Source organism: Camponotus floridanus, unplaced genomic scaffold (assembly GCF_003227725.1).
Source record: "Camponotus floridanus strain SB8 unplaced genomic scaffold, Cflo_v7.5 scaffold24, whole genome shotgun sequence".
Classification (NCBI taxonomy): domain Eukaryota; kingdom Metazoa; phylum Arthropoda; class Insecta; order Hymenoptera; family Formicidae; genus Camponotus; species Camponotus floridanus.
In genome coordinates, this window is record NW_020229370.1 from 567,799 (window position 1) to 592,339 (window position 24,541).

General features: G+C 33.1%; 1 protein-coding gene across 2 annotated transcripts in view; it reads left to right on the plus strand.

Annotated features, from left to right (window-relative positions):
- Nucleotides 1-24,541, plus strand: part of LOC105250594 (synaptotagmin-7) — a 156,983-nt gene that overhangs the window by 7,148 nt on the left and 125,294 nt on the right. Inside the window, exons 1-2 of one of the 2 annotated variants that reach the window (XM_011256798.3) lie at nt 3,770-4,278; nt 10,321-10,441. The gene's annotated coding sequence lies outside the window, so the exon portion shown is untranslated. Of the gene's footprint in view, nt 1-3,769; nt 4,279-10,320; nt 10,442-24,541 lie in introns of those variants that run through there. The other variant, XM_011256806.3, reaches the window with a different exon arrangement.

The window sequence follows — 24,541 nt, forward strand, 5'->3', positions numbered from 1 at the left end:
TTCTTGCGTTTCGTCGTTTGATTGTTACAAAAAGTAATGTAGCATTTGAATCGTAGATTTATCATGGTTTATATCATGATTTATATTGTTGCGTATGTCTTTTATTTACTTCAAGATAATCGTTATACATGTAATAAATGTTGCATCGTAGCATTCTTCTTTTTCAAAGTTAATATTGACCGTATTATTCTGGGAAAAGTAAATTAGGAAAGGTAAATTTTTATATTATCTTTTGGTCTTATTACGTGTAATTTTCGTGCAATTATAAAATGAATTAAGAACATAACAAAGATGATGATATTTTAGTCATACGATATTTAGTCATACACATATACATAGATAAAATAATGCAAGACATTATATTGTCACGAAAAAGTACGTATATCATATAATAAAAATACGTATATAAGTATGTATATAATATGTATAATAATAATAAATTTATTTCTACAAATATAATATATGCACCTAAATCTATTCAATAAAAAATAAAATCTATTTAATAAGTAAATAAATTAATATTTTTTGACATAAAAAAGACAAAGATATATATTTTTTCCAATAAAAATTGCTGAAAATTATTTCTTCATTTATGAATAATTATTTTGCACACATGTAGAATATACACATAATTAAGAGAGAATATGGATGCAAAACTTATTGGCGGTTAATAAACGGTTTTTTTTCAAATTTAATAATGCTGATTTTATATATATAATGTGAACGTTAATTTCGCGAACTTGCGAACTAGATGGTACCTCGATAGGTTTCTTTTCGGTTTGAATCTTGGATAGACTTTGACTGTGAAAATGTGTTACCATCATCAATATACCGATCGTGAATCTAAAAGTATTCACTCCATGTATGCGGTATAATCTTGTTTTATAAAAAAGATTCTATATATGATATCATTTCATTTAACAGGAAAGTACTCGAGAGTCTCAAGAGAAAGTTTTATGTTAATGAAGACACAGGCTCATTTATCGTTCAAAACTGTTTCAAATGTTTTCCACATTCGTTGAAATGATAATAAAAAGCAAATAACAAAACGTAAGAATGAACAATTTTTAAATATTTAAATAAAGAATTATGCCAGCATTTATTATTGCAAAAAAAAAGATGATTATTTTTCTATTGCAAAATTAAAAATAATTTTGTTATTAACGAAGAAATACACTAAATATAACTTTAATCCAAAAAATTGATAAAATTGGAAATTATTTGTTTAATTATTGTATTATTGCTTGTTAATGAAATGACATTTGAAAAGTGTTTTTTTCTAATTTTTTTTCCCTTACAATAATGTATATAATATATTCGCTATTAATCTATTTATGAGACATTTTACAAATAGTCAGCGACAGCCTCACGAATACATTTTTTTCTAAAGAAAATTGTTCAATTTCTGTAATACATTCTACACATATTGATAAATAAATTTTGATTTGATACATCATATATATTTTTTGTAGCATTTATATTATATATTTAACATGTTATTATATAACATGATCCATATTTGCACTTATAAATTATACATTTAATTTACTTAATGTGAAGATATAAAATGAAATAAAATATTAACAATAAGTGAATCAGACAATTGATTAAATGTATAATGCAATTACAAACACTTATGGTCTACTTTTCAAATGCGAATGAACAATGCGATTGGAGTGGATCCTAATCGGGCAAATCAAATCCAAGTTTCGAGATTGTCTCAAGTTTGTTTAATTAGTGGCCTTAAAGTGATCATGATTGCTTCTGAGAGTTGTTAAGAATCCGATTTTATCCTAATATATTGAATTTTGAGATATAAACGAGGTATTTTGTTTATTACTTCTACATTTTCTTTCTCGTTTCACTACACAATTAATTCAGGTTGTAAGAATTAATTCAGTTTTATTCTTCGTTACTTTAATACTGGTAAAAAGAATTTTAAAGCAGCATCTCATCTCTTCATCTCAAGTATCGATGACAAACGCGATTAGAGACTTCGTGATTTATCAAAGATCATAAAATGCTTTCAGATTAGGAAGTCATTAAGAAAGATAAACTTGCCATGAAAGAGATGTATTATTTATTATTAATTATTGATATTTTATTGTTTTTATTATCTGTATTATTAGTGTTTTTATCTATTGTTGTGTTATCAACATTAATTGTACTGTTTTTACATTTCTATTGATGTAAATCTATTATTATTATTATATTATTATATTATTATTATATACATCTATTATTTTCCGTCATCTATAATATATACACACACTGTTCACTTTGTCTTATATATTTTAATTTAAATAAGATACTTGTTATATCAAACAAATAGTTTACTTTTATAATTTATCTTTATTATTTTAAGAAGTTTATCCTTTAAAATAAATAATTAATTAATTCAATTAGTATATTTAATATAATATTTTTTTACTGTTTTTAGTCGTAGTTATTTCTATTCTCGAGGAATAATTCAATGCATTAAAATTTGCATAGATGAATTTTTAAGTAAAAATTTTTAAGATAAAGAATTTAAGATAAAGATTAAAGAATATAATTTTTTTAAAATAACTATATAACTAAAAACTTTCTCTTTGTTCCACTGTTATATATTACAATTTCGGTTAAAGTATACAAGTTGTGCTAAGGATTTTGACTCTCTAATAAGACTCAAGAATCTAATATTAGCATGAAAGAGAGAGAGCTAGTGTTTTATGTGTGAAAAGCTATTTAATAGTTAAATGCACTTGCTAAATTGTTGCATTGAGTATTGGAGTATTGGAGTATTTCGACGCTATAAACTTTTGTACTTTTCGTTTAAATTAGTATAGTTAGTTAGTGTTATATAGTTCTACTATATAACACTCGTATATTCGCTGTGAAGCAACTATATTTAGATTATTTAATTATTTTTACAGCATCCTCGAAATTTGAATAGTAAATAATTAAAATGTCAATTTATTATTGTTAATAACGGAAAATAATAGATGTATATATCTACATCAGTAGAAATGTAAAATATTAAATATAATCAAGAGAGGAATTAATATAGTTCCGTGTATCAAAAAAAAATGAAGGAATTAGATAAAAAGAAGAACAAGATAATAAAAATTTAATTATATTAAAGAATTAATTTATGGTTAATTATGTCCCAATAATAGGAAAGATCTATTAATTAAAATGATAAAGAGACATTTGTAAATTCGCGCAATCAATTTACATGGATTTAAAATTCCAATCCCTTTATTTCTTCCGTTCGCGAAATGTTAATTAGAAAAAGCTCATTTTTTAAACGGATTGCTCTCATTAATTTGCGAGAACACGAACGATTTCCTTTTCCACGTCATGCGATTCGGTTTCTCGCACCGGAGTTTTATTGCATTTCAAAATGCATAAGACGATTTCACGGCAATTTTCTATGTTGAAGTTTTCGATTCGGATGTTACGTAAAGCCACCGGAATCGAAGTCACGGATACGGTCATACGATTTCGCGTCGATTTTCCATTTCTCGCTTCCCGCGCAAGAGAAACAGGGAGAAAGAGCCGTTGCGAGCGAAACCTCGGGAGCGAACAAGTCGTGTGCAAGTCGCGGGGGTGTGGTGGCCAATAGGGTAGGGTAGGACAGGGTAGGTAGAGAGATAGGTAGCTCGCGAGGTGCCGTAGTTTGGCTGGTGCGCAGGTGGGGGTTGATCGCGCGCGGGGGCGCGTGGGGGTAGAAGCGAGCTCGTGAAAATCCATGGTGGGGGTGGGGACTCGCAGCCGTGAAGCAGCAGTGCGTCGCGACTCTAGCTGCCACGCGGTTGCCTATCAATCTATTCTCTCACAATTGGATCCCCTTTTCTTCCTCGTTAGTTAATCAGTGAGACCGATCCTATCCATCGGTATCCGACATTCTCTCTTCTCTGCTCTCTTTTTCTCTCATCCTTTCTCTCTCTCTCTTTTTCTCTCTCTTCTCCCCCCCTTCTGTCTGTTTCTCTCTCTTTCTCTCATTATCTATTTTCATTCTCTTTCGCTACCTCTCTCTCTCCTTTCTCTCTTCCGTCTCCAAGGCAAGGAGGCCTCCACCGTTTTCGGTCTCTCGTCGTCGCGCTGTCAAAATCGGGTCTTTCTCTCTGGTCCCCGGTAGCGTGTCGTCGATCATGATACGCAGCGTGCCATCGAGCGCCGCTTGAGTGCCGCACGCCAAGGTGTCATCCGTGAAAAACGTGCACTCGCGCGGTGTGTGTCCGGTGCGCGTCACCCTCGCGCGCGTTTCCGTGGCGCACCGTGTACCCCATTTCCGTAAGTACCCTCCGACATTCCGAGCTAATCCGCGCTGCTGCTCGGGGTTGCAGCCGAGTACCCGATACTCTTCCGGGTACTCGGCCTTCGATCCGAACCTGCTCCAGTCGTCGGAGAATCCGATTTCGGAATTTCGCGAAGAACATTACGGGGGAAAGCAAACTCTCGTCTTTAGAATAATTGAGGCTGTCGATAGTTGAATAATTCAACATTTATTTAAATTTACATATCGAACGATGAAAAATTCATTCCGAATCCGACTGGAGCTAATTCGCGTGTATTTGGTTCATTTCATACATATTTTACAAGTACTCGCGGTATTCGTGTATCGAGTTTGTACTCGACTCGGTACCGAGGGTGTCGAGACCATATATTTTTCCCGCGTTCAGCAACGATAAATTCAACGTCCGACATTTGACTACCGTTTTAATAATTATATTTAATATATACATCTCATGATATTTTACATTTTTTAAATATAATATATGTATTCGCTCGGGCGTTAATCAAGTTAATTGCCCCGAGTGCATTGATTATTGTTGAGCGAGCTTTATAAAAAAATTGAGTGAAGTAAAAAATATATGGAAACATGGCAAAATTTATAGCGTTCCTTGTGTAAAACTAATTTTTCGCCGCTGGTGAAATTTATTATTTGCTCATCGGTCTTTTAGAGTACATTATTTACGACATTCTGTCGAGGGAAAACTTTATTACATTCAGGAAGTTTATTACGAGATGTACTCTGGATTAATGGGCTTGGGTATAATCTTGTCAACTGCTAAAGCAAGTGCATCGACAATGATAGCTCTTACATCCGTGCAGACATTTCTTGTCATTTCTGTACTTTTATTCTACTTCGATTAAACATTTTTTTTGGAAAAAAAAAGAAACGATAATATGTTCGCCAAATTATATTTCCAATATCCTACGCATTTTTTCATTATGAATAACTAATTTAATTTTTAAAAGGAAGATATTAAATTATTCATTTGTAAGAGAATTCAATAAAAATTAATTGTCGGTTGAATCACGTTGTTGCAAATATAACAATTAATTACTACATGTCATTTCACTTATCGCATGCAGAAATATTATTTCGCTTAAAATTGCGTATCGGAAAAATGGACTAATCGACTTTTCCCCCCTTTCCTCCGGAGAGGGGACCTTTCGATAATCAGTCGAGGGAGATACGCGGACTGACATACATAATGGAGTGTGCAGGCCATAACGATAAGAATGGCCGTTTCATTTTGCCGTTCGATCGACGGATGCGAACACGTTTTTGTGACTGCCGTTGACGATTAGAACCTCCATTCGAGAACAACAAATCGATATTTTACACCATCGTATATCACCCTTTTATAGCGTATTTATTTTAAAAGGAGACATCGCGGTCGACGCGCGTAGATTGTGAGCTGACATGGAACGAACAAGATCGAGGGTCTCATCAAAGCTTTCCTTAATGTATTCACGGAAAATGCTCTCTGTCCCGCTCATATTTTATCTGTTCATTTTTCTAATTTATACTCGCTAAAGCGAAGTTATCGCTACATTTTTAATGGCTCGAAAGGCTAGATGCGGAATATTATCGGAACTTCCGATATTGGACATAGAACGCGGAATATGCTGTTTTTCTTTTATGCAAATTTAAAGAGAGAGAACATTGTTACAATCGTAAATTTTAATATCTAATATTTTAGCAGTTAAAGAAGGCTCGCTAAAATTCTGATAAAATTAATTTCACTGAAATCGAATAATACATACTTGATAATGTTTATTTATTGTACTATTTAATAAATATTATTTGATTGTACTTTTAATAATCTGCAATTTTAGAATCGTTCTATATTCTTGCTAACGAAAATCGATTGCAAATGTTATAAGAGATAACGTTGCGTGTGCATTTTTTGTTATTGCTAAAATTTAAAATGTAAATGACTCGCTAAATGAATCATGTTGATTATGACAGTAAAAAATGTTACTGTCATAATCAACATGATTCTCATTTAAAGATAGTAATCTTTAGCCGTAAATTCAGAAATTTTAATTTTTTACTCGTAACATTGAATATGCACCGCGAAAATGACTTTAGTCATGCGATTGGAAAGAAATGAACCATACGCGTTGTCATTTGACAATCTTGTGAAATCCCCTATATTTTAAACTTAACTTAATCAAAATTGCTATTCGCGGATGGATTATTTCAATCTCGTGTGGAATATCGTTCAGTTGCTAAAAGTAGTCGCTACATTGACGTACGTAGTACCTATATATATATATGTATGATCGTAGGTAATTTTATCTTGCACTTAACGGCGCGTAACTCTTACGCGACACACAAGTGCTTATTAATCGAGTACGTAACTCTGAATGGATCGAGCGATGTAGTTGATTGAAATTAATGGACCGTGGAATTTTGCCAATTTGCCTTGTTCGGACAAAATCTTCGTTGCTCGATAAACGAAGCGAATCTCTCTCTCTCTCTCTCTCTGTCTATCTTTTTTTATTTATTTTAAAATACATTAATAAACGAAAAACTATCTGGAAACTTTACAATCCCTTAGAACCTTGATAAGGACATTGTCACCGCGTGTGAAATGTTTTACATTTCACCGAATCGTAATTGAACTCGCAATTGGAGTTTGAGGAAACGAAAGGTGGCTGCGGCTGACGTATCACGCATAAATAAATACAGCCGCAAATCTCTAAGCGGCACCAACCGAGTTGTTGCCGCCGTCGCTTGGAGATTAAAGCCAGAATAATTGCCGTCTTGATATATTTGGAATAACGCTGCGGAATGCTAACAGGAAATTAAATAGCGGAGTAATCTGCGCGAGCGGAGAAATGCAAAAAAAGAAAGAAAAAAAAATATATATATATATTTATATTATTACATTTATGACGCAGGACGATCGTGCGCCTAATTTTGCGATATATTTATTTGGCATTTTATATATATAAAAAAAAAAAGAAAAATTAATCTCTCTCTCAATCTGAAATATAATCCTTAAAATATCTTTTCGCGTTGAACGTGTCGTGCACTGAGAAAAAGTTTGATCTAGAAAGTTTGTATCTACAAGACATATCTGATAGAAGGCATTTTGGTTAAACCAAACAGAATTTCCAGTTATCGCAATAAGACTTGATTTTTTAATTAACTAGAATTAATTAATAGATTTAATAGATTTTAATACAAGGATTTGATTAGTATTTTCTAGTTGGATCTACAAAACTTCTTGTTATATTAACTAAACATGGACACAGTGATGCCATTTTTGTTGTGAGTTTAGTACTATTTGGAGAAAAGAAAATTTGGTAAATTTAACAGGAAGAAATTAATCATACTCATCTGGTAATTCCTAAAGGAATTCGTTCCATTTTCCAACAGATTGGTTGAATCTATCAAGATTTCTAATTAATGCAACCAGTGTTTTTTTCTCAGTGTGCGCTGCAGAAACTATCCTCGATCTTTATGTTGGAGTATTTTTCCAAAAAACCCTCTTAAATCGATGATTTCTTATGATGTACGAGTGACATTTCTATTCGACGATTCGAGCATTTAAAATGCTGCGCGTAAATTAAACCGCTTAACCTCAGGCCGCGGGACTGGAAGCCACTCTTGCGGGAAATAAATCCGCCGGAATCCCGATTTGACTTCTCAGTTGATTAAATGGATGTTATTTCCAGTTTGCGCGAACGCGTTTATCCCGTCTGATTTTGTTTTTTTCTTTCAGTCTCTTCGTTACGTTTCTCGTTGTACGCGTCTCTCGAGATTGTTCTCTACTTCTGATTGATGCGGGACTATCTCTTGCGTGATTTCAAGGCCGAGAGCACGAAAACTACCTATAGTCAATATTTATGTAGGTCAAGTATTTCTCGGTCGCTCCCTTGACGAGGAAGAGTCTTCATTAGATGTTCGTTATTACTCTCTTGATAAGCATATTTGACAGGATACTTGATTAATAACTTGAATCTAGTGTCTCGATGAAAACAAGTGACTAGCAAAAAATTATGTCTTGAGAGTCTCTTTACTTTTTAAAGTTGGAAGTTCGGCGGCTGTCAACTCACAATAAAATAGTTAAAAATAAACCACTGTAATCGATAAAATTATTTTTATATTATATCTAATCTCTGAAGATTTTTAAGAAGATGATGCCTGAAACGTTATGCATTTTTAATTGAATATTTTTTATGCGAAGTACGATAGAAAAATTATAATATTTTATGAAACTTGTATGCGTGTTGCATAAATTTTACGAACACGTGAAGTAATAAATGACACGAAGCGTCGACACTATGCTGCGTGACTACCAATGGAGGTCACTTTACACACTTACTCTGCATGTGTGTGTGTGTATGTGTGTATATATGAGACAAAAAGAGAAAGAGAAAGAGAAGGCGAAAGAGACTCATGCAACAATAAAAGTTATATTTCGGAAGGCAGGGTATTTTGAGAGAATGTATACGGAATGATTTGTGCATCGATCGCGTTTATATTTTAAAGGGAGATTCTTCAAACTTTTAATGTGTACAGCATGTGGAATATTGTGACTTGAAAACGACATTTAATACAATTTTTGCATTTAAATTTAATTAAAGAGAAAAAAACCATGAGATGACTTAATAAAACGCATTTCAAAGTTAACCGAGAGTCGGAGTTTATTTTTTTCTCACAGGGAAAGTTTGGACGCCAACAATTTTCGAGTACTTAGCGATTGAATATGGCTGCCTCCTGCAAGCTTTACAAGAAGAGCAGCTATAAACGATAAGACTAAACTTTTCACTTAACTTTAAGGGGACTTTACTTTAATCGAGTTTTCAATTTGAGGCTTATTTGTAAAGGCGTATATTACGTGGAATATTGAAAAATTATGGCAAACAATGGACTAGTATTTCTTTTTATTCAAGTCATTAAGATTTATTACGATGAGCGCGAGACATATCTAGCCTTTTTCTCTAGCAATAACCTGAATATGTTTATTTTGCGCGACATCCATTTGGCGATCTGTCACGATCTCCACGTGTGACATGCGCGAGTCTTACATTGTCATCCATCAGACGTTTCGCGCGTTAACTTGCGATGCGCGTACATGTATGTGTGTGTTTGTATATGTCACACGTATGTAGATTTCGATTTCCACGAGGCATTAGAGCGATATCGACAGCGCCGAGCTGTCATGCCGGAACAATTGAGCTACTTCGCTTAATTGCGCCGACTAGTCTGTCGCGTCCGATTGTGGTAGTGTTGATTATCGTGTCGAGATCGATTTTTTTTTTTTTTTTACGTAACACACTTTCCATATGACGCGCGTTTACATTCCGCAGGTACACGACAAAGACCACGCTCTCTTGTGCACGCGAATTGTGGGCGCTCTTCGATGAGTTTCTGGAATTTCGGCTGATCGAACTTTGCGAATTAGATGATCGTTTGATCTCGATGATGAGTTCGCGAGGAGAACACGTGCTTCGGATTGGTGCCAACCTGAACTGTCGTCTCAACCTCTCTCTATAATACGTTATCGATTACAGGAATATTAATTATACGAGCGTGTTCAACGAGACATTCGTTCGTCGTTGTTACGTATGACATAATTCTTAATTTCTCTTGGGGTAAAGTGACGCAAATGGCAAGTTTATTATGCGACTGGCATCAAGAATTAAATAAGATAACTGTAAAAAATAATAAAAGTATTTTTTTATCAATCGACAGCTTTTCAACCTTTTCAGAAGGAAAATAGAAGATACAATTTTTTTCATGAAAATTTTGATGGACTTTTACTCGAGAATGTTAAAGAATTCTTGATTCTCTTATGAAACAGTATTCTTTCGCTTTGTTCAATAAAATTTTTTGTTTCGAGAAAGTTGAAGAACTGTAATATAAGTGATGTAAGAGCCAAAGAAATTAAAGGATTTTACACAGGTTTAGAACAGAATTTTTTGATATCTCGATTGCAGCACAAAAGGATCGCATCGGAATGTTCGATAGAAAAGTTAGCTAAGAGAGAAGGTATCTCTTCTGATAAATCACTATTTTCTTTCCAGGTTATTTTCACCTCCTGGAGAATGTAAACGCGCGTGATCTCGTCGGACGGGCTCCACCCCATCCGCCCTTTTCAAACTTCAATGAGGATCTAGGATATAGGTTCACATCCTCGAATTATCGGTAAGTTGCACAAATCTATCAACGTCCACTTAATATCGCTTTTAAGGCGCGTTTATCTTGGCATGGAAGTGCAAATTTCCAGATTTTAACTGCTTCTCCCAGACTTCGAACGGCGGAAAACAAATATCGCGATCAGAGCGAATCATTAATCATAATCACGTACAACGCCTGCGAACTTTTACAAGATTTTGTACCGCGTTAAATCAATATAGTACGAAAAAAAGCAAATAAAAATACATGCCCGAACACACTTTTTTTAGAATGTAAAATACGCGAATTTTTTTATATTTTTTATATTTTTATATTTTATATTTTATAAAAATGATATATATATAATTTGATATAAATATTTTATTACTTGATATATATCACATTTGTATGTGTAATACAGTTAACGAAAATTAGGCGGGATTTAGCGTAAATCTTTCGAGGCGTGACACTTTCAATAGGAGCGATTTTCCCCTTGAATGCACCGTGGCCGGAAATTCCGTGATTACATAAATTTTATCCTAAATACGCTGAAAATGACTGTGCGTGATTCGTTGTTTGCTAATGTGAAACTGAATTTCAGTACAAATCGATATCATCGATCCTGTCCTCTGATGTAGGCAAATATAATGGACTGTATACATAGATTGTATATAGATTTATGTAAAGGAAGGCTGACGATGTTTACATATTTGTCGAGAAAGCAATTTATTTATTTATTTATTTTACGACACTTATTATGTCTAAATAAATTAGGTATTTTCTAAAGACATTTCTTTCAAAATTGCGAATTTACGTTATGACAATTTAAAATATTTTATACTTCTCTCTTGGAGCGCATGTATTACGTAAAAATAAATTTTTGTTTCATCTCTTTCCTCGCCAGTAACTTATCATTACGTAATTTATGCGATGTAGAAGATAAAAGAAAAGAAAGAAAATATATGAGATAAAAGAGAAAAGTAAAGAAAAATTGTAAACTAGTTTTACATATATATTTTCTATTACGCTTTTGCAGTCTTTAATGGCTTAGATGTTTGTTAGCCCCTTGTCGTAAAAGTAGTTTCATGGCTTGGTCAACTCGACTTTACAACTGGAAACTGCAGGTGTAACTCCACTTTGGTACTGGTACTATTAATCTTAAACAGTCCTCAATAAAGGAGAAAATGTTTAAGGGCCAACCAAATACGATAGTGATTTGTATGAGTAGTATATTTGTTCTAATGTTCAATCTTGTAAAAGAAATAACGCAAATCAAAAATTTATCTCAGCTCAGATATATTTGTCATTTTATAAAAATATACCATTTTATAAAAATAATATCTTTTGAGTACACACAGTAGCAAGGAATGTAAAAAGTAAAAAACCTGCATATCAAGTGACTTATCTCTTTACTGAAAAATTCTGCATATCAAGTGATTTATCTCTACACGAAAATCTCGAAAATTTTCTCATTAATATTACATACATTATTTCTGTTTCTTTCATAAAAACGGCCAACATTGTATAACATAACTAAGTTTATATAGACACGAGAAATTCATAGAGAAATTCATAGAGACATGAGAAACTGCGTGGAATATTTACTCTCTCTTCGGAGGAATCTGTATGATATATATACAATGCGGTGTTTCATGGTTGATTCTCCTTTCTTGCTTCTCGCAAACGCACGAGCAGTGTAGCCGCAGGGTCTCGTGTTAAGAGCTCTTAAGGTGGAACGAAACTCCGAACTGTAACTTCCAATATACCGGTAAAATATTTCTCTGGCGAATCCACACTGTGTATTTGTCACGTTACACGCGCGAAATCGAACGGACACATCTGTTACAACTTCATCTCGCTGCATCAACGCACGCGTCAGTGATTTCGCGACCTTAACTTTACCCTCCGGCATTCGCGATGTCCGAATCGCTCGAAAGTCGTGCGACACATTTTTGCGAATACCGGAAAATTTCATCCGGTACAAATCATCCCGCAAAGATAAGTATCGTGGCAAAAGATTTGTTCATCGCAAAATCCAAAATCGACTTCAGCACAATTGAAATTTATCGAAGGATTTGTTCTTGCACCAGTATTTTTATTTCTTATCGGTATCAAATCTAAAATCCTTAAAATGTATCGTGGTCTCTATCTGCTTTTACAAATCTTACAGTCTTTTATCTTGGGAAATGAGTTTTGTCTAGCGAAATAAATCGATAATAATATATAATCCGTTTTATATCATTGTGTCTGGAATTACTCTCTAAGCACTTGTACGCACTAATACAGCTATCTGTGTTGCCTATTGATTTACTAATTCCAACAATAGCGAGCATATCTGAGTTATAAGACGTTGACAGTCCGGGAAATACAATCAATATGCTCTCTCGGTCGCAGCTGGTGCACGCTATAAGTGCACATACCGGAATGCATCGCACATCGAGATTCTCGAAGCGAATTTCCTCCTCTTCTCATTCCCTCTTTCGTTCTTCTTTTTCTTGAAACGCGCTAAAAGTTTATTTACCTCGTTGAATTATTTATCGTGCTCTTGTGTTCCGATGACACGATCTTAATGTCTTCCCTCCGTCTTTACGGAGGTCTTTGTAATTTATCGTGAGCGGCCGCGATAAGAAAGCTTTAACAAAGAGCCATAATATTACTCTCTAAAAGTGAATCAGTGCATTATTACAGTTATAAGTACAGCACTGTAAATCAGTAATATTTTATTGAAAGAATCAGTTAATAATTTTGACTGTTTCAATCAGTAGTGTTTCTCAATATCAGTAATATTTCTTTCGTTATTGTCAGTAATATTAAACGACAATTCATCTCTTTATCTATTTCATATAAAATTAAAAATTTTATTTATATTTACTAAATATTTATTATATTAAAAATTTTATTTTATTTATATTACATGCATATTGAACTTGTTATTTTAAATAGATAACGAACGAATAATTTTCATTAAGTCGCCAGACATTTATTTGTCCGACTTATAAAGATCGATTTTTAACTGAAGCCTCTCTATTGAGATTGTATCAGAAATTAAATCGAAATAATAGGTACTTCTAATTTTAAATGTCGCTCTTTGCAAACTTTAAATAATTCTTATGACTAAAATTAAATACGAGAGAGATAACGATCGTAGAGATAAACGAACGAACTAGCGATTACTGGTTTTACAGTGAATTTTATTTTAACTGATTATAATCAGTGAGATATAAGATAAAATAACAAAAAAAATAAGCGTTTCCACTAAAGATCAGTAAAATACTCACTGATTTTCAGTGAAATCTTATTTTACTGTTTAAATTAGTGATATTTTCACTAATTCACTTTTAGAGAGTAATGCCACGTAACTAAACGAATGTCCAATTTCCGAAAGAAAAGAATTCTCGACGTCATTGTTACGTATAAACCAAACATTCCGGTATTAAATACAATTTATCACCCGCTGCGATAAGTACGTTTCGTCTTGAGGCTGCCTTTCAATAAGGGAGCGAGGGAGATGGAAATTACCCCTCTACGGGATAACGCAATTTTCTCCATCCCTTCCGTTCGGTGGGTCGTTCGAATTAACGAGTTTTGACGGAAGTCCTTCCGGTTCGTATTTTGCCGTATATGTCATATATACGCGCGTTATCGGAAAGCGGTAATTCGTTTTCGCTCGATCGAGGTGCGCGTGAAGGGTTGTGTCGACGAATTTTCTATCGAAATTGTTTTTACGTAGCTAGCGACTCTTTACATCTCGATCTCTTATCATATTTATTTTCTATACTTTTGCAAGAAATAAAAATGATGTTACGACATTTTAATTCGTAATAATAATCGATTAAAACGTTATAAACTGTTGCACATATCCGCATTATTCGATTATTATTATTAGCCTGCAATGTAGTAATTTGAGTAATTTTCATGGGTATATCGAGGAGAAGGGCAGCTTAATTAGATAACCAGTTTTATGTCAAAGCACACTTAGTATGTACATTGCGTTCGACATTATATTGAGAGCGACATAATAGACTGGATAACTGGTTAGATGGAACAGTGTAATCGAACGGCTATAAATGTTGTAATCGACATAAGGTATAACGAGAGACCTTGTGCCTCGAGGAAAGTGGGTGATACGTTACTGTGATGAGTCTACTATAGGGTTGTTGAATCGTCATGTGATGGATATGGAATGATGTAGCATAATTTTTATCGAGCAGGACAAACCGCCAGGTTTCTTACTTCGTCGCCAAATGCGGGTAAAAGAAAAAATTAATTATCCGTGTACCGACGTAATTTTAACGGTGCAAGTGTGATGGTGGGATTTAAATATCTCGCGAGATTGCGGTAATTACTTAATCGCCTATACCTTTTTTTTTACCCTTACTCAACCTTTCGCATGTCATTACGGCACGAGGGTGCCAAAAATAAAAATAGAAAAACGGGATATCTGCCTCCTTCTTAGAGTGAACACGGATGTATAAATACTTAAATAGCAGGTGCTAGTATATTTATCAGCAGTCTGTAAGAAGTAAAATTTTCTGTAGTATATAGATCTTATAAATAGTATATGCATGGGGTAAATATATGAATATATTGTAGATATGGATATTTACATAATTAAATTATATTTCTATAAATTAAATTATATTTCTTAAATATATTTCTATATTTAAATTAAATACATTTCTTTAAATATATTTTTATAATTAAATTATATTTCTACAAAATTAAATTACATTTCTATTAAATTAAATTTTGTACATGCGAGTTAATTATATAGAAAATAAAGAAATAGATAATTTCACGGTTCGAATACACATAAATATTGAGAAATCGAACAAATTATTATTCGTAGGAGAGGACAACGACGTTGTTTACAACGTTTGTTGCGACCATCGCTACTCTCCTAATGATTACATTATCGAGGAACCTTTTAAGCAAAGTGGGTGAAAGTTTGTGGCGAAACTGATCAATAAGCCGGAAAACGCAGGCGAGTATTTTAGGGGACTGGAATTTTGAGCAGAAGATATTATCTCGTCAACTCTCGCGTTAGATCGATACAACTCTTGTTTATCTCGATGATTGCACACGTTATGTCTCCTACGCGGATTCTTTCGTTAGCGTTCGCAGGGGGAGGAAAGTTGGCGCGCGTGGGAAAAATTTGATTACGCGGGGGTTCATCAATCACGCACGCAAGCGCGGATGATACATTATATTAAGGGAAACGGTCAAGGTTACGACTCCGATATCGGACAATTCTGGCGAGTAGAACAGGTCACCTATGAATAACCGTTCGAATTTTGGCCCCATCGCGTTTTATTTTCATCGGCGTCGTGCTTCCCCTAACTTAAACCCCCGCGGGGGAGAGCCGCGGTATCGGATGTATTATGCAGAGCTGCAAGTTAATTCGGGATTACCGAGCGATCTACCTAAAATATTCAGCGAGAACAGAGACGCCAATTGGTCGGATGATGACGTTTCTGTCGAATAGCGTTGGGTGGAATGTAGCGTAAATGTGAGATTAAATGATAATGGAATAATATGAGGTTCTCTCTTTTTACTCGATTAATTTGACGTAATTTTTTTCTTTTTTTAGAAATATCTTTAAGGGGTTAATTCTGGAAATATTCTTATTAATTTTTCATAGCAATATACCTATATATATACTCCTGGACAAAATTTTAACGCATAATTTTTTTTCATTTTTTCTTTAAAATTTTTGTTAAAATTTAAATATCAACTTTTAATATATATATTAAAATAAAATTTTTGAAATGTTTATTTCTCTTTTTCCTTCCTATATCACATAATTTATATATATATATATTTTTTTTATTTATTTATTTATTTAAAGAAATAAGGATCACGTAGTGTGGAGATTAATCTTTAAAAATCTGATGTACGTATTTTCGACTTTGTTTATCTACAGGCTGCCAAGAAAAACATCTGTATGTATATTGAGATCCAAGTCATTCAATGGAAATTTAAAGTATCTTGATATATCTAAAAACGAGGGAAATAAATTTTCCAAAATGCGTGTGATTTTACCGATCCATTCTGTTTATTTCTCTCCAATATCTTGCGTATCAAATATTAGAATGTACAAATATTTTAAGACAAATATCGACTTTGATTGATTACCTGTAAAAATGAACATCTTAAGTACAATGTATAATGTTATCGTCTGACCAATGTTAGCTCGTTCCACTTGTTGACACAAGAAATTCGATATTAGCACGTACGTCCGAAGTGATGTATGTAACGCGATAAAAGATTAAACATGAATAAATCACATAATAATAGCGTCTCATTTCTCTAACGCATATGCTTAATTTTTTATTCATTTTCTAATGTAAATTTCATAATCTTGTAATGCAAATTTCATAATTGAGCGATTTAAAATAATTTAACATACCCAACAAGGTTTTTCTTGTGGAATAATTCAGCTAAAGGATTAAATAGTAATTCTTTGATAAGAAGAAATGTATCCGCGCAATGTGTGTGGAAAAAGTAGAGTTATTTTTATGTGCATTCTTTTCGATAACTGTATATGTACGTGCCACAGCTGTATCGTTCGTAATTTTTCATGCGGAATGCTAGTCGCATGAAATAAGCATTTTCTCGACTTTCGCCAAAATCTAGTTATAAAACGGTACGGCGATGTCACTGTGCGTTTCGTTCGTTGTTACATCGTAAAATATGCTCTCTCGGGAAATAACGGAGAATTTTAAGAATTGATTTGCATTCGCGTGACCGACATATTGCGGTGCCATTGAACGGGTGCGATCTTTAACTCCCGTGTGTTATTACGCGTTGTTCATCGCGAGTGTACATAATGCGTTAGAACGAATGAATTGCTACGCAATTATAAATAATATTACCGTCATTTGTACTGCAAACGCAGAACTATGCGTCTCTTTTATGTCGTCGCTGCATAATATATTACTAAAGGTTAATAAATTACTTGTAATATATATTAAAGGTAAATTTTGCGGAATATATGGTCCACGGCCACACAAACCACGGGAATTCCATTAAATCTACCAGGCTCTGCTCGTGTCAAATGTATAGCACTGTTGAAATATTTTGCTCTAGGTTTTTCACGTTACAAGACTCGTCTCTTGTTACGAGCAGTTATTTCTTGAAAAAAATATTATTTATCGATAGAGAGTAGATTGATGATACTTTCGTTACTTTAAAAAATATTATATGTTTAACGAGAGAGTAGTAGTAACTTCAGCAATAATTTCAACAATTTATTAGATTAATAATAATTTTTAAGTATCAAAGGATACTTGTTACACAAATTGAATATAAAAGCTCAAGTGTATCTTGAACAAACAATGTACAGTGGAATTTATATTGTCTCGTAAACCAGATATTTATTGATCCAGATGTGATATAAAGATACAACATTTTATGTTATTTTTGTTATTTTTATGGCTCTTTATTGTGAAATATTCTAGGTGAAATATAAATTACTCTCTCTCTTCTTTTCTCGTAGAGCATTTTTTCATACGTCAGGTTACGAAAATGTAACGCGATATTAAGCTGATATTAATGATTGCTGGAAATATGCGGTTGGTAATAAATATATTACGTTTAAAGTTCATCATTTTCCAGAGACTTCACATAGTTTGCGTTCCTGCAATTTGTTAAGTGGTCTTTCGATATAATTGATATCAGGCAACGTATCCCACCAGAGAGATAAAACCAGGCTAAATTTGAAACTTCGTAGTTTCAAAAGTGTTATAATATTTTAACGGACGGATTCTCTTTGTTCGCTTGTATTTTCATTTTCTCGGGCTTTTCGGTTTGTATCCATCTGTCGTTCGGATAAGATCTCAGCGTCGGCTTTGGCTGCATTCGCTGACATTTCCATTCGATGTGCCTATCTTTTCCCACAGAGATCTCTATATTTATTTTACACTAGCCGTTGGTTGACAGAAAGTATTACTGTGAGATTTTACAGGCAATATTACCGACGACAGGATTTAATAGATATAAGCAAAACTGAAACTGTAGATTTTATCGACTTTACATTGCAATATTTTATGTACCGTAGCGTATGCATCCGTATATTGAAATATTTTATTCCATTATATTATAGAAAAAATGGAGTGTTGGAAAATGTTGGAATTAATAGTATGATCATGTTCTTCAAGTTTCAAGTCGACTTTTCATTAATGAAGGCCGTTAGTTGTTGCAAGTTTCAAAAGTTCAACATCGAACATCTTGGCAATTAAGACCCAGCTGAAAGTTTTTTTAAAGTAAAATACGGAAAATTAGCCTCAAATCAACTGAAAAGGAATATTATATTCAATTGTTTCGTCAAGAATCACCTTCTTTGTCACTTTGTAATTAAACTTCAGTTAAATTTTCTCATTCGGAAGATGTTAATTTTCTCATTCGGAAGATGTGAATAAGGAATTTTTTACTGATTTTTCTACGTTTTAACACACATTTTATGCAGACACGTTAAATATGAAAAAGATAAACGAAATTAATAATGAAGGTGTATTTTTCCAGGAAATTGAATCCATCTTTTTGCGACAGAAATATACGTAATCTTTGCTGAAGGGACCTGTAATAATATCGGAAGTTTCTAAAAGGGTTTGTGTAATATATTGGAAAACTAAAAATCTCTCAGCAGATTAAGTTTACAAATAGATTAGAAAACCCAAACTTTTTTCATTAATATGAACCTATACACTTTAATAGATATATCGTATAAAGTTTCATATCGTAAAATTATTGGGATTATTGTATTGTAATTATAAAGTATTATATCATAAAATTATTGAAATAATGATTATAAATTATTGTATCATAAAATATCATAAAATTATTGAAATAGTAATTATAAAATATTATATCATAAAATATCATAAAATTATTGTGATAATAATTTAGGACTTTTTTTATTTCAATCTTCGTCAAATAAAACTTGAGGATTCGAATGGAGAAAATTGTGATTCAAAACTGCAAGCTTAGATCGACTAGGTGAACATAGTGATTATGCAATATTCATGAGAAATATTTCGTTCCATATACTGATGCTAGAGTTAACTCGGAGACGTAGTCACATAGACTGGTAACAGAGATCCCATTTCTGTGATTTAAACGACAAACGATGTAACCTGACATAGGAGTGTCCTTTGCTCTATATCGCTAAGTAATTTTAAACTTTCCTCTTGTCCATGTTATTTCGTCCACGGATGCGTGAATTTATATTATTTGATGTTATATGTAAATAATTTACTGCTTAAAATATTTAAATTATATCTTATTCAATTATTTATCATCTTGTACATTTTATATTTTCGGATCATTACAAACTAGGGTCATGCATTTTCATGAGAAAAGGGCGTCGTGTATCGCACTTATTTTCAAGGCTTTTATATCTATTGATTCGTCTCCGATCGTGTAAGATCTTCAGGTTTATAAAATTGATTTGAACCTTTTCTAAACGAAGAAGTGTTTAATATTGTTATCACGATCGTATTCTCTTGATTATTACATCATCCTTTTATAATTGTCGCGAGGGAATCGAGCTACAGCCACGTCGCAATTGCCGCAATTCTATCTATCGGATGAGACGTGGTTGGTCCGAAAATGTGTGGACGGTGTTCGCCATTGGGGCAGGTCAATAAATTAGAAAAGAGGTCGGTTGGAAAACTGTCGTCGCTTACGAGAAAACGAAATTTCGAACGGAACGATCCTGAAGGGTATTTTGTGTCTCTCGATAAAGTTTCTTGAAGTTGTTAATGTCGAATCTCAAGTCAGCATGTGATTATATTCAATCGCGATAGTTACATTCAATTTCAATAATATATTTCCTCATGAAATCAACAGACTTGTTTGCCCTGATTAATACAAAAAATGATGATTTTTATATTTTTATATTTAATTATCATGAAATTTTCCCCAAAAATATTAAAATTATTAATTTTTATTAGATGTAAAAATATTAAAAAATTAAAATATGGAAACATATTTTTTTAACTTTACAAGGAAAATAATGAGTTTATTTCGTGACGTCAAAATAATTAGTATTAAAAAGGATTTACAGGATTGTAAAGTATCTGAAATCAAGAATGATTAAAAGAGGTATAAAATTAAAGTATCGGAGTTAGAAAATTAAAGTATCGGATGATAGAAGAGCGTGTCGCGAAATTTGCGATGTAATAAAAATGCCATAATTCTCTAAGTAGCGTGTATGATTTTACAATCGATGAAGCTAATAAAAGTATACCAAATAATTTACAACGGAAACTTGATAATATGTATTTACCTGCTATATTGCTTTATTTCTCAAACACGTATTTTCGAATCGATTTTGTCAATTTAAAAAAATATTATATAAATATATATAAGTTTTGTAAATATATATTTATTAATATATGCATTTAGAAATATATTTTTTTTCTCTCCTTCAAAATAATAAAGATTTATCATCAGATTATTTTTATAAATCTTGCAATTTCAATAATTTTATATTTATGTACTCTCTCTTTTCTCTGTGCAGGAAAAGATATGTATGTGTCTCTCGAGAATTACCGATTGATTTTCAAATTTTATGTAGAATGTAATTCGACGAGTCACATTAAATGATAAAGGATCGGTAAAAAGTCAAAGGTTAAACTGTTATCTCAAATTCGAAGTAAAACTGCGCTGCGGAAATGCGTTTGTTCAAAATATAATGTGAAAAGCGAGTTGAGCGAGAAAGAGAGAGTAAACTGTATGCAATTAAATTGTTGTAATTTTCGAATGATATTTTTAAGGATAATCATCGGAGATACATCACAATGTTTACGTTGCCGTAGAATTTAAATGGGATCCCGTACGATACACAGCCGGCTTTAATGGATTAATTACGTGTAAACGTTATCCATGCTCACTTGTTTGAACTTCAAACTGTGCGTGACATCAAAGTCCGCAACGCTTGGACAAGCTCTCTCGATTTATTTGTCGTCGATTTCTCGTTCAAGGCAGTGTCGATCCATTGTATTGAGAATTGCAACGGGCTAACACGGTGTGCATTCGATACTCCGGCAATAAACAAAATGGAATGGACATGCTTCGTTAATTACTATATACGTTTCTATATACAACAATCGCGGACGTTATTCACCCAGGGATTAATTTGTGTTCTTTTGAAAGCAAACTGATATTGAAAACATTGAAAAAGATCTGAGTCGAGCTCGAATTTGACGTTTTATTCGTGTGTACCAAATGTGATTTTTAACTCCATCTGGAATAATTTGATATTTGATTGATTATGACTAAACGGACTTTAAATCGAAAATCCGATCAATTTCTGTGTATTTCATTATGTTCATTTCAACAATAGAAATCCGATACAGACCTGTTTTATGCAATAGCAAAATTTTCTCTCTCGATTTTACTACAAACACTTTCGAATTTGCGCTCTTGTTTCTCTGAATAAAAATTAATACAAGATACGAATTGCGAAGTAAATATATTGTATAATTATATAAATTCTTTTTAATTTTTTAATTGTATAATAATTTAAATTTTCACTTTTCTTTGATGTAATTTGATTTTTCGCATTAGTTTAATATTCAATTAGTGCGGTTTACTTCATATTATTGAAGAGATTTATGGCTTTAACAACTTATTAATCAACCATAATTCCATGATATTCGATAATTATGACTATATTAATGCGACATCAATCAGGACTTGCTCCCTTCCTCGATAAAAGTACCAATCTTGGAAAATGACAATTTTACCGGACGAAATTTAAAATATAGGCGCCTCGGTAATTTTATCAGATTTCGCATCAAAATAAATTAATGATGCTGTCATGTTCATGTCGCGTATAACAAAATGGTTATAAACTTTCTGATGCGTATCTTGAGAGAAGCGAATATTTATTAATTATACTTAATCATACAGATTTGTCCTAAAAATAAACATTTTTTAATAATTTGAATCGATTCATATCCGTGCTCCGTTTAAATTTGTCGAATTGATATTCTCACTGACGTTTTATTACATTGGATCTGTTTCATTTAAATCATTGTTCGATCGAACGACACGAAACACGTACTTGTGTCGCTTTAGAAATCTTTGATCAGAGAGCCAATCATTCTTCAAGTACGTTCACGTCGCGCTGAATACTTCATGATGATGAGTCGAATCGCGTATTCGGAGTATCCTTCAATCGTTCGGCTGCAGCACAAGTTCGTGGGTGTTGACGAAAATGAGAAAAGTTCCCGAGCGCGGCTTCATCATCCCGGACAATTCCCATGCTAAAAATTTATTCGATATGAACGTATCTGCTATCGATTTTTTATCTCTCTTTTCCGGAATATTTTCACGTATATTTTTTTCCTTCTTTTTTAATTCGAATTATGTATGGCGGTTATGTATTCTTTGATATCTCGTTCAATTATTCTTACAGAATACATTTGATATCACGTTCTTCCGAAGGCGAGCTTGTAATATGTTTATACTAAAAATCTATAATTAAAATAATTCACACTCTCCTTCGATGTTAATAAACGCTCGATAAGATTAACGTTAAATATTCGAATAAAAAAAATATAATTAAATATAATTAAAAAATTATCGAATTAAAAAATTATCGAATTAAAAAATTATATATATATATATATATATATATATATATATATAATTATAATGTGGAAATAACTGATGTATTAAATTAGTTCAAGAGAGACATAATAATAAGAAAAGTCGTTGAATAAAACGCGCGTTTAATTCTGCATTGTGAAACGTGTTGGAGAAGATATAGCATTCCACGGAAAGAGTCTCTCGAAACATGAAATTAGAGGTCGTTTTCCGCCAGTGTATTCACAGATTTATGGATGGTACGTTACAAACAAGTTATAAAAGTTGAGGTAAAACAGAAGCAGTGGAACAGAAAAAGTACAAAGAAAAATCCTAACCCGGCACTTTTGGTTTATTTTTACATGAAGAATCTCGTTTTTTTTTCCTTCATTACAATTTTGGTTCTATACTTTTGTTTTGGTGTGAAAATAAAATTGCTAGTTGTAAAATTTCTCCTCTCTCTTTTTCTCTTTCCGTTTCTACCGATATTAATACCATTTAATATCGCTCCGATATTTTTATTTTTCAAAATTGAATTTTGGTCTCGCGAAATTCGATGGGAAAAACGCGATACGAACAGTCGAGCTAAAGCCCTTTGAAGGGCTCGAAAGGCAATTTCCGAGTACGCGCGCACACACACGTACGATGCATTCCACACTGACGTAATTAACAATAATTATGGAGCTCTCCTCCGCGAAAATGGCGCTTTGCGTCACCGCGAGATAATAAAGTTGTCGCATGGCTAGTTTCTTTTCCTACAGATTTTCCCTTTCCTTTCAACGGATTTGCTTAAAGTCGACCTCCCGTTTTTTCACGATCCGACTATTCTCGTGACACAGTGTCTAATAATTTAACGGTCGGCGGGGGAGGGGAGGAGAGGGAAATGCGGGAAGATTATATCGCGTGTTTAAAAAGTATCGATCCGTCGCGAACATGGATACGAGCGTGTTACGGCCCGACAATCCCGGAGGGAGTTAATTGACCGAAAACGTGCCCTCTTTCAACCTTCGCTCGTGTTGACCTTGTGAGAAAAATGCGTTGGTCCTCCCTTCCTCGCGGCATTCTTATACCAGACCATTCGTTCCATATTTTTCTGTCGCTCTTCCTCTCTTTCGCGCGCGCTTGAAAATGTATATCGGCCGAATCCATCTCTATTTACGTTCAATGCAGAGAAACGTTTTGATGCCTTTTCCCTCCCGTCTCTCCACTTCTTTTCTTTGCGACTTCGTCGTTTCGTAAGGAACAGGAAATTTCACTTCTATTACACTGCAGACGTCTTTCTTAAAATGTGACGTCTCGATGTGCACCGAATCAAGCTCGCTTGTCAGGAATACCGATATAAAGAAATATTTCCCGTTGTTTTGCGGCCTCGCATAAATTTTGCTACACGAAAAATAACTAAGATAACTTTTAAAATAACTTTTAAAATAACTTTCTAAAATAACTATTCGAAAATTATGGAATCACGCAGATGTCCCTGTGTGTTGGATTTCAAAGGCTCTCATTATAATAATAATATAATCAACCCGTTTACTC